We start from the raw sequence: 12,929 nt of genomic DNA, 5'->3' as shown, positions 1-12,929 counted from the left end.
GTAGTACAATGAGTTTAATGGATGTATGAGTCATTAGTTGAATATTAAATGCAGATCAATGAAGTTGGTTGATGGAGCTATATGGACCTTTAGCAGTCGTTGAGACAAGGCAATGAGGACAACATTTCACAGGGAAGGATAGAATAAATGGAGAAAGCAATCGGTTTCTTCATGTGCACATCTAATAGATTTAAATGAGAAACAAAGTGGTCATTCTTGAGTGTGTTAAAGCTCTGTCGAGCAATGAATAAGCATGGGAGTCATGAAAGAGTGTGCAGGCCACCTGAGATTAAATTCTCAGTATGGAGGATTGTGCATGGAGTTAGTGAACAATCCAGCAACCCATCTTTGTGTTTAATGCCATGGTATAGTTCAACCAACAAATGCAACAGTAGCAGGAGGATCCATGCCGAAGTACACTTGGGTAGTATGGACACAATTAGTAGAAATAACATTTTGCAATGTACATCAAAATATCAAAACCATCAATTTCCATCAAGCAACGTGGGTTGTAGAATATTATTGAAGTGCTAAGGAGTGAGAGCTATGAGAGAAGACAAAGTGGTGAGCAGAAAAACAAGTCAAAGTTGTGTAAGTAGACAGAGTTCTTCGTAGTGAGAATAGTTTGAGATGAGTGAGCAAACAAAGTGATTGAGCAACGAGAGTAGAGAGAACATTGTGAGAAGAACAGCAAGAGCAGATTTGAAGAGTGTGAAGCAAAGATCCTGTGTGAGAGAAGGAAGAGTGTTGATGATATGTTGTTGTGAGCAGCGAGAAAAGAGAAGATGTATGAGACCAAGGGGAGTTTGTGGAAACGTACTGAACTGAGAAGTTGTTTCTACAACCAACCAGATTGGTATTTTACTTGTAATTGTATGTGCCTCTATTTTCATTTTGAAAATTATATGAAATAGTAGAACAGTGGCACAAGTAGGTTGGTTATTGCATTCAAAAGAGGTTGGTTCCTTTTGGAAAGTTTCTTCTTGCTAACCTAAGGGGGTTGGTTCCTCTTGTGAGTGGGTTTTCACAAAAAAAATAATGTAATTAAGTAGGTTCTTAATTTACATCATAAACAAACAACAATTTAGTGGGTTTTTCCCTCTCGATTTCCACATGAAAACATCTATGTCAATTTTGTGCGTTTCTCATGTGATTGGTTGTATGAACATGAATTCTTAAACTTATTTCTCACTTTATTTATGAATGAATTCTCTCATAAGTAACATAATATAAAAAGGGACTAAAATCATATTCAAGAAAAAGAATTAATAATCTCAATATTCTTGATTCATCCCGCCCCCCTCAATAATTACCTATTCCAACAGAACCATGAGCCTTTGGATCCTTTAATTAGCTCCAAACCCTTATTTATCCTCTTCCCTTGGGAGTTAGGCTATGTTCCATATACTACTGGAAAGGTGTTTAAGAGGACTATCAAACCAAATATGTTACTTGTAACCAAAAGGATTTCATTGATAGGCTACTATTCTACACACCCAATATTCACCAAACACAATACTCATCAACTAATAGCACAAACATCATGCATGAAGACTCAAAAATCTCCCTATGGATTTTATTGATAGGCTACTATTCTACACATCCAATATTCACCAAACACAATACTCATCAACTAATAGCACAAACATCATGCATGAAGACTCAAAAATCTCCCTATGAACATGTCGTCACCTGCAATCAACGATTAGACTTGACATCAATTAAAATGGCTATTTTCTCACTAATCTCACCCTTTGGCATTAATGGAAACAACACTAAATATTGCTAGTCATTTATGGAAACACCACCACTTGGAAACGCTCCCCTTATCAAGCTAAATAAATTACTATTGAATGTTCACTCTCCCCCTTTTCTTTTGAAGAGCTAATGGTTGATCACTCTCTAATTTCAATATCTTTGTAAAAATTTCATCTCATCTCCAATGTTTTCTTACTCTCCCTCTTTGACATTAATGGAAAATGGCTTAGGTACTCTGTAATAAGCCTCTCTAAACACACCTAGTTTTTTTTTTTTTTTTTTTATTTAATTTGGGTACAATACTCATATAATATACTCTTTATCTAGACTCTAATAATATTCCATAATATTTTTAATCATTGTCCACTATTCTTTTTCAATTCATAGTTGCAAGTCAAACCTTAACTTTAAAACACAAGGGCTTCCTTCATCCTTTTCATTTATGTTCTTCATTTACTCTTACCCCTTTCTAGCATGATTTCTAACTAATGATGGTACTAGTGACATACTAAGCTACTCTTATTACTATGCCCATTATAGAGTCTTCTAGTCCACCTTAAACTAAGTATTTATTATTAATTAAATGTATTTGATTCGGCATAAATATTTTTCTTAAATTCCTTATTAGTATTATTATAATAACCAATTCAATATATACATATATGTTTACATTCAAGGAATTCTCTCTCATTATTATACACACACACACACACCAAAACAATTGTGGCCATGACGAGACCTTATATGTTTTACCCCTTGTCCTTTCTATTTTATATTGAGGTTTAGTTTCTCTTAAGTTGATACTACTACCCTTCTAGGCTTGGAGGCCTTTTGAATGTTAGACATATCCACCCACATGGTCTTAATACTTTCAAATGTTTAGGTCAAGCCCAAACACTTGAGGGTCTTTGTTATTCATTTTACAAAACTCCTACCCATGACATTTAAAAACATATCTATCACACATGTATTTAATTATTTGTATGATTTATATAAAGTTATTGATTTTAATGATTATGGTCACATAAGTATATAACCCAGCTACGTGTTTGATGTAGGAATCTAAGTAACTTGTGATGTGGTCCCCTTCATGTACGTGGCACGATTTCATTGAGTCAAGATGGTGGTTCCACCTGTGTTCACATGGCGTAACATGGAAATATGTGAACCCTAGAACCGATGGTTGCAATGAGGTTTTGGTTGATCAATGGTATACATTGTTATGGTTATGTTTTGATTGTAATGTATTTTTTCCTAATAGTTCATTTGGCATTAGTTTTTTTTGGGTTTGTAGACAGATCTCTGCTCTACTCTACTACAAATCTTAACTCTGTCGTTCTCTACACATCTTAACTCTGCCATTCTCTACAATACAAGTCAATTGAAACCCTGCTCTCTATTCAGACCTTTTTTAGTTTGTTTGAGTGAAAATGTGTTGTGGTTCTAATGGTTGAGTAAGTATATTGTAGGTATGAATTCATTTTCAGGTTTATGACTATTTTTCTTTGTAATCCTAATGATTTTACATTTATTATCTCTAACCATCCCTTATCTTGTTATTGCATATTCATAGGGGGTATTTTCCCTAGGGCTTTCAAGACTTCTCCAGGATTATATTACTTACACACATAAGTCTTTGGTACTTGGCTCTCGTTCTTAATAAAAACTAGTTACAAGGATTATTTCTCCTCATATTTTCTCTTTAGGTTGATAATTGTGTATGTATACTTATTTTTTTAACTTCTATATACAAGTTTATATGTAGATATTTAAGAAATGGTTTTAAAATTAGCCCTAGTTTTTCCTTGTGTATAACTTAATTTGTGGAGGCATACTATAACTCTCACCCTTTCCTTCACCAAAATGTCTCATAGTGGTGACCTGCTCTTGAGAAAGGTTCACTCTTCGACTAGTGAGTTAATATTCTTGTAAATAAATATAATTCCTTGTAATTTGTATTATTTCTAGGTCATTTGCATATTAAGGTTTATTGGTTAAACCCCTAAACAAAGCAATTTAGTTTGTTTGAACTGGAATGAATATTCAACTTTCTTATTTGATCATGTTTTCTTATGGCTAGACCAAGCCATAACATGCTTTAATGTTATAGGACGTATTAACCTACTTGACTATGTTAGCTTTTATGCTCTTTTATAATTTATATTAACTTAGTTTTAATGTCATTCTCAGATAACATATTTGTAGTTTATAGTTAAAGTATTTCCTTAGGTGTAATGTTCTTCCAAGGCTCTTTGCTTTTCTTCTTATAAAATATAAGTTCTTTCATTAAGCCTTATCTTACATTTTATTTTCATTAGAGTTCCCCAAGTATGCTAAAACCCTAGGCTTATCTCTCGAATTTGTCTTCTACAATATTTAGCATGGAACCAAAACCTGTCAACTCCTTAATGGGTTTTTCCTCATTCCCATGCAAGTCAACAAAATTGTACCCTCTGGTCACTTCTATATAAATTGTTAAGATCTGAAATTTCTATGCAGAAATTTAAAAATTATTTGCAGATTCTTGAATGTTCTATGTAGAAAATTGAATGTACTTGCAGAAAATTGAATTGAATTGAATGTACTTAGCATAACTATGAATGTACTTTGCATAAAAATGAATGTACTTTGCAGAAAATCGAATGTACTTTGCAGAACATTGAATGTACTTTGCAGAAAATTGAATGTTCTATGTTGTTACAATTACTTAGAATGCATATTTCTTCTTCACAACTTTTCATGTTAGCAATTTTAAATAGAACATAAACTTAAGGATCATGTGAAGATATATAAGCACAAATTAAAGACACTGAAAGTTAGTTTCCATGACCAGGGAAAAATCCACAAGGGGAAAACCAAAATGATTCTTCTTCTATTCGATTTCTTCAATTGTTCGACATAGTACATACACACACACACATAGAGAATGAAAATGAATAAAGTCCCCAAATTTTAATCAACATTCATCTAAAGTTATATTGCTCTTTTCTTGAAGATATCCTCCTTCTCTTAATCAGACCTTGTCCTTCACACTTGCTCTAGTTCTTCCCTTGCTCTTACTCTTCACTTTCTCTCACACCTCACTTGCACACACTCAATATCTCTCCTTATTCACAATGAACATGCTACTCTCAACTCTTACTTTCTCTTGCTTAAATAGATGACTAAGGAGAGGAGTTACAAAATGAATTCATGCCTTGAGCCAATAATAGGAGAATTGAATTTCATGAGGGAGGAGTTACTTGAGGAGAAGTGTAACTCATCCCAAGAATAGAGAGAGAGAGAGGTACACATGTCTTGAGGAGTTACAATTCAAATTAGGGAGAGAGAGAGTTACAATTACACATGAGAGAATATTTGGTGAAAGTTACAAATTGAATTGAATGAGAGAGTTACAAGTGAATTTAATGAAGAGTTACACTTTTGCCATACATTGAATAAATGAGGGAGAGTTGCATTCTCTTAAGTGTGTAGTTACTATTTTATTCCAAGAGAGAGGTTCAATTTTCTAGGTAAGAGATTCTGAATTTAATTGACTTGTTTCATGAGAGAATTTGTTTTTATTAAACCATTATCGGTGAATGACTTTAGACTAATTTATAAATAATAGTATCATGATTATAATAATACTGGTAAGGATAAAAATATTAACTCTTCACTTCTGTAACCATGATTAATTTGATTTTAAAGTGGATTGCATATGTCAAGATCATCGTTGATCATTTAGACATGACTTTCTATTTTTTGAAAATCAATTTCAAATTGAGATGTGACTAACTATTTTTGGTAAGCCATATTAGAATTATTAGAAATTAAATTTTATTATAGGAGGTTCAAAAAGAACTGAAAGATATGATTTCTTCTAGGAGAAATTCATCCGTGAACTACTAAATTTTAACACTTCGTCTCAACTAGGGAGGAATTTCTTTCTTCATCAAAGATCGTTGCTTCTTTTTAACTCTTTCATTCATCTTAGCTCAACTCTACTACGTAATATCTGTGGCAATGAAGTCGCAATCTAAAGAAGAATCATCTACTTGACACAAATTTGGGAAGGAAATGATCATCACATGTGACATAGACAAGGATTACACTACCCCAATTTTCATCTCAAAAATAAGGTGATAGAAAACAAACATCACATAGACAAAACTCAAACAAGTCACACAGACAAGAATCAAACACAACCAAGTGTCAAGTGGTGGAACACCTGGATCCAAGACAAGTCACACATACAAGTCTCACTGTACCTAATGGGTATATAGGTGGATCTTCCCATATTCCATACTATGGATAGGATGCATACTGAGGCCTACTCTTGTGGTAAACACTATGTAAGAGGTCTGTCATCCTTAGGACATTTTTGAAATCATTTCCTAATCCTGTGAGATTTGATGGGGGGGAGGGAACTTAGTGTTCTCAATCATCTATAACTAGGTCCCAGAAGGGTCATGTGCATAAGTCCAAATTTCTCTCTAAAAGCCAAAAACTTTTGTTTCGGTAAAGTTTTGGTAAGAATTTCAAATATTTGATCATTAGTGGAGACGTGATGGAGCCTTAATCCTCCTAGTTGTAACATATCTCAGATATAGTAATACTTTATCTCAATATGATTGGACTTGTTATGAATCACGAGATCTTCTACAAGATGAATCCTGATCTTATTGTCACAATATATAACTATTGTGTCTGTAACTTTCTCAAATAGTTCCCCAAAAGGATTCCTTGGTCAAATTATCCCACAATTATCCATGCTAGTAGTAATGTACTTAGCTTCAGTTGTACTCAATGCAACAAAATTTTTCTTATAGATTCAAACTTCTAATTATAATTTACTAAAACAATAGACTTCAATATACTCCACTCATTAGCAGAAATAATTAAATGATTGTGAAATCACGAAGCATACAAGAGGAAGAATTAATTCAACATATTACAAAATTATTTACTAGGGAAAGCCACAACTAAAAACCCATGCTATCTGTATATTTCATTAGTCATAAAATATGAGAAAATTAAAATGATTTTCTCAAGGCCGAGCAACCTCTGTATTATCTCTATCTGTCTCACTACTTCCTAAACAAGCCCAGGAAGACACTTAACCAAATTTTGGCTTTCCCAAGTCCCTATTTCCTTGCATTGTTTCCTTGGGAATTGACCCCTATTAATTAGGTAAATTCCTCAATATGAATTGCGCAATCCTCATACACCTTCCTCTAACTCCACACACCACTTGTACAATTTAGATGATTATACAAATAATAGTATATTATCCATGAACTCCGATATCAAATGGGTAACTCTCAGATCTGACATGCATGAGTTATTTGTGAGTGAATCATCAGTTAACTGGTTGAACACATGAAGCAGCAACCCACCTTTTGACCTCCTACTAGTTCCTTGTTGGCTTAGGTTGGGCTGACCTAGGTTCAATCTTTTACTGCGCACCAAAAAACCCTCACTCATTGGCCCTTTCGATAACAACTTGCATGTAAATCAAAATCTCACCTGAAGTGACTATGGGAGGATCCGGAGCCTGGTTTCTACAGTCTTAAGGGATGCAGAGATGTCGTATTTTTGTGTTTTATTATACTTAAAATTCATAAGTTACTTCACATTCGTACATTACTTTGCCACATCACTTAAAACATATCATATACATCCATAAAACTTCACTGTACTGAAAAAATATGAAAATGTAATAAATTGTTATGCTACAACATATAATAAGCAAATAAACACATGAAGACACAAATTTTACCGTGGTTCATCCCAATGTGGGATTTCATCTGCAAGAATTGATTCTTATAATAGACTATGTGTACAAAAAATAATTCTTGACCTATGCACTCAGTTGCAGGCAATCCACACACTCAGTTATGTTGGCATTATGATACGGGAGTTGTCCTTGATGGTTAACTCACTCAGATGACAGATCATAGTGCAGTAGGTCAATAGCAAAGAATTAATGATCAGACTACAAAGAATGAATAAAGAGAGGTATACGCAGGTTCACCTTGACAAAGGAGCATATACACGCAGGTTAACAAACCAAAAGGAGCGTATAACGTACACACACACTTTCACAGAAGGAAAAGCACGTATATCTTGGAAAGCTAAGCTTTTGTCCAAGGTTTTTGGTCCATGGTATTTTGATCCATGGTATTGATCCAAGGTGTCTGGTCTGAGGTATTGACCCTAGGTATTTGGTCCAAGATATTGGTCCTAAGTGGTTTTGGTCCATGGTATGAAGAAAGGCCTAAAACTATAAAAGGAGGAGAAGATCATTAGACCAAGTGTGCAAGTATTGAATATCTGAGTAAGTGTGAGATCCAGTATGCAGGTTATGGGTTTGTGATGCTTTGCTTGATCTAAACTAAGGATGCACCTATGTGGATGATGATGGATGATGGATTGGGATCTTAAGGCTTGGAATGTATTATCATTATGTGGTTTGATCATGGATAGACTAGATCTGAATACTGATGCATGTTTTATTCTGAAAATGTTATTATCTGGGTATGACTGAATTTTGAAATAGCTGTGATGTTTTTTAAGCTAGTATTTGCAGATATGTATGCAGATTCGCTTTGGTAAAAGCGCGTATACACATTGTTTTGGCTCATCAGAGTAGCGTATACATTATGAAATATGATATCTGAATTTGCAGTTGGTTCTAGTGGTTGTTGCAGAGTTCTGGGTTTTGCTCTGTGTTCTGGTGACTGTGTTTTGATGATAGGGCTGCAGTGATTCAATTGGTGGGTGATTAAAGGATTGATGATAGAGTATTGAATGATTGGTTAATGAAATGGTTGTATTGCAGTGGTGATTTATTTTGAGCTTCATTGTTGTTGATGGGTCCAGTATGAAAATTGGATGAAACATGGCCTTCAGTTTATGGTGTTGTGTTCTAGGAGTATCTAGTTTGAAAATTTATGAAAAGTGGTCCCTAGAGGAAGAGAGAAGGTCGTAGCCTTCTGTAGGCTGGCGCCTACGTACTCGTAAACATATCAACCAATACAAGAGATAGGGGGTTGGAGCTCCCTTCCAGTAGTAGCTGGAAAATGAGTGAAGGTTGGAGCCTTCAGTAGGTCGGCGCCTACGTACTAGTGAACAGATCGGCTAGTACAAGAGCTAGGGGATTTTAGCTTCCTTCCAGTAGAAGCTCGATAATGAGAGAAGGTTGTAGCCTTTTGCAGGTGGGTGCCTGCGTATTGGTATGATTCTGTTCCAGTGAAATATTGTAAACAAGTTTTTCTTATATTAAAAGAAGACAGTAGCAGGTGGATTTTGTCCCACGTTGGGTTTCCACCTTAAATCTTGGTATTCATGTGTGTTTCTTATGATTGATGGTATGTTCTGTTTTAACTGCACCTGGTTATTTTTTATATGGTTAATGAAGTTATGATGCACTAATTAGAGATAAACATATGATGAATTAACTGAATCATAAGTTTGTTGGATATACGCTTGTTGCCTTAAACACAGTTGCGTGTACACGCAAGTTCCCTTAACTGTAGTAGCGTATATAAATCTGATTATGGAAATGGAAAAATTATTGACTTGCTAATATTGATTCAGCCCCCCCACCCCCTCTCAGTATTATTTCCAACAATTGGTATCAAATCAGGTCCTTTGGTAGAAGCTTGATTGCTTAAAGGAGATCCGTAGAACAATGGGAAAGAAGCTAAAGAAGAAGACTGCTCAAAGGAACAATGAAAACAGGAGAGGCAATTGGTCATTAGGTGGAAGAAAGTATTTAGATTCTAAATCACCTCAGATTGAAGATGAACAAGCAAATGAAGCATCATATAAAATCATAGATCAACAAGATCTATTTAACAAAAGGGAGTGTGCCATCAAAGAAGAAGTTACCAGATTAAAAGCTCAGCTGGAGTGTGCCTTCAAAGTATGTCAAATGTTACAGGATGAAGTGATATCATTAAAAAATAAATAGAATGAAGAACTACCTCAAACAGATAAAGAACAAGAAAACGAGATTCTCAAATTAAGGCAACAAGTGGAAGAAGTAAGAAAGGTTGAAGAAATCTTGAAGAAGCAACAACTGGAAAAGGAAGAACAACATCAGGTTGAGGTAAATATCTTAAAAATTAAATTAGAAGAAAAATATAAATTGTTACGATTTCAAGACAATACTAAGATTATGGATGCTATTCTTAGTAGTCAAAGATCTCCTGCTATCACAACCGGTCTTGGTTTTTATGAATCTGTTGAAGGTGAATCTAGCTCACAGGGTGAGGCAAGGAACTCTAATGCAAAACTTTAAATTCTCAACATGGAGATAAGAGGTCAACCCCATCAACAACCAAGGAAAGAAATCCTTCAAAGAAAATCTTTTACTCCAAACTATGGAAGTGATAGTCGGTTATTTTCTCAGATGAATAACGTTGAATGTTTTATATGTCATAATCTTGGACATGTTGCAGTATCGTAACATTTCAATTTTTTAAGTTATGATACGTTGGAGCTTTGATGAAGTAGTACAATGAGTTTAATGGATGTATGAGTCATTAGTTGAATATTAAATGCAGATCAATGAAGTTGGTTGATGGAGCTATATGGACCTTTAGCAGTCGTTGAGACAAGGCAATGAGGACAACATTTCACAGGGAAGGATAGAATAAATGGAGAAAGCAATCGGTTTCTTCATGTGCACATCTAATAGATTTAAATGAGAAACAAAGTGGTCATTCTTGAGTGTGTTAAAGCTCTGTCGAGCAATGAATAAGCATGGGAGTCATGAAAGAGTGTGCAGGCCACCTGAGATTAAATTCTCAGTATGGAGGATTGTGCATGGAGTTAGTGAACAATCCAGCAACCCATCTTTGTGTTTAATGCCATGGTATAGTTCAACCAACAAATGCAACAGTAGCAGGAGGATCCATGCCGAAGTACACTTGGGTAGTATGGACACAATTAGTAGAAATAACATTTTGCAATGTACATCAAAATATCAAAACCATCAATTTCCATCAAGCAACGTGGGTTGTAGAATATTATTGAAGTGCTAAGGAGTGAGAGCTATGAGAGAAGACAAAGTGGTGAGCAGAAAAACAAGTCAAAGTTGTGTAAGTAGACAGAGTTCTTCGTAGTGAGAATAGTTTGAGATGAGTGAGCAAACAAAGTGATTGAGCAACGAGAGTAGAGAGAACATTGTGAGAAGAACAGCAAGAGCAGATTTGAAGAGTGTGAAGCAAAGATCCTGTGTGAGAGAAGGAAGAGTGTTGATGATATGTTGTTGTGAGCAGCGAGAAAAGAGAAGATGTATGAGACCAAGGGGAGTTTGTGGAAACGTACTGAACTGAGAAGTTGTTTCTACAACCAACCAGATTGGTATTTTACTTGTAATTGTATGTGCCTCTATTTTCATTTTGAAAATTATATGAAATAGTAGAACAGTGGCACAAGTAGGTTGGTTATTGCATTCAAAAGAGGTTGGTTCCTTTTGGAAAGTTTCTTCTTGCTAACCTAAGGGGTTGGTTCCTCTTGTGAGTGGGTTTTCACAAAAAAAATAATGTAATTAAGTAGGTTCTTAATTTACATCATAAACAAACAACAATTTAGTGGGTTTTTCCCTCTCGATTTCCACATGAAAACATCTATGTCAATTTTGTGCGTTTCTCATGTGATTGGTTGTATGAACATGAATTCTTAAACTTATTTCTCACTTTATTTATGAATGAATTCTCTCATAAGTAACATAATATAAAAAGGGACTAAAATCATATTCAAGAAAAAGAATTAATAATCTCAATATTCTTGATTCATCCCGCCCCCCTCAATAATTACCTATTCCAACAGAACCATGAGCCTTTGGATCCTTTAATTAGCTCCAAACCCTTATTTATCCTCTTCCCTTGGGAGTTAGGCTATGTTCCATATACTACTGGAAAGGTGTTTAAGAGGACTATCAAACCAAATATGTTACTTGTAACCAAAAGGATTTCATTGATAGGCTACTATTCTACACACCCAATATTCACCAAACACAATACTCATCAACTAATAGCACAAACATCATGCATGAAGACTCAAAAATCTCCCTATGGATTTTATTGATAGGCTACTATTCTACACATCCAATATTCACCAAACACAATACTCATCAACTAATAGCACAAACATCATGCATGAAGACTCAAAAATCTCCCTATGAACATGTCGTCACCTGCAATCAACGATTAGACTTGACATCAATTAAAATGGCTATTTTCTCACTAATCTCACCCTTTGGCATTAATGGAAACAACACTAAATATTGCTAGTCATTTATGGAAACACCACCACTTGGAAACGCTCCCCTTATCAAGCTAAATAAATTACTATTGAATGTTCACTCTCCCCCTTTTCTTTTGAAGAGCTAATGGTTGATCACTCTCTAATTTCAATATCTTTGTAAAAATTTCATCTCATCTCCAATGTTTTCTTACTCTCCCTCTTTGACATTAATGGAAAATGGCTTAGGTACTCTGTAATAAGCCTCTCTAAACACACCTAGTTTTTTTTTTTTTTTTTTTTATTTAATTTGGGTACAATACTCATATAATATACTCTTTATCTAGACTCTAATAATATTCCATAATATTTTTAATCATTGTCCACTATTCTTTTTCAATTCATAGTTGCAAGTCAAACCTTAACTTTAAAACACAAGGGCTTCCTTCATCCTTTTCATTTATGTTCTTCATTTACTCTTACCCCTTTCTAGCATGATTTCTAACTAATGATGGTACTAGTGACATACTAAGCTACTCTTATTACTATGCCCATTATAGAGTCTTCTAGTCCACCTTAAACTAAGTATTTATTATTAATTAAATGTATTTGATTCGGCATAAATATTTTTCTTAAATTCCTTATTAGTATTATTATAATAACCAATTCAATATATACATATATGTTTACATTCAAGGAATTCTCTCTCATTATTATACACACACACACACACCAAAACAATTGTGGCCATGACGAGACCTTATATGTTTTACCCCTTGTCCTTTCTATTTTATATTGAGGTTTAGTTTCTCTTAAGTTGATACTACTACCCTTCTAGGCTTGGAGGCCTTTTGAATGTTAGACATATCCACCCACATGGTCTTAATACTTTCAAATGTTTAGGTCAAGCCCAAACACTTGAGGGTCTTTGTTAT

This window comes from Pinus tabuliformis, chromosome 4_1 (assembly GCF_031772625.1).
Source record: "Pinus tabuliformis cultivar Carrire ecotype Pingquan chromosome 4_1, CPIR1, whole genome shotgun sequence".
NCBI classification, from domain to species: domain Eukaryota; kingdom Viridiplantae; phylum Streptophyta; class Pinopsida; order Pinales; family Pinaceae; genus Pinus; species Pinus tabuliformis.
Note: the sequence above shows the minus strand (reverse complement) of the source record.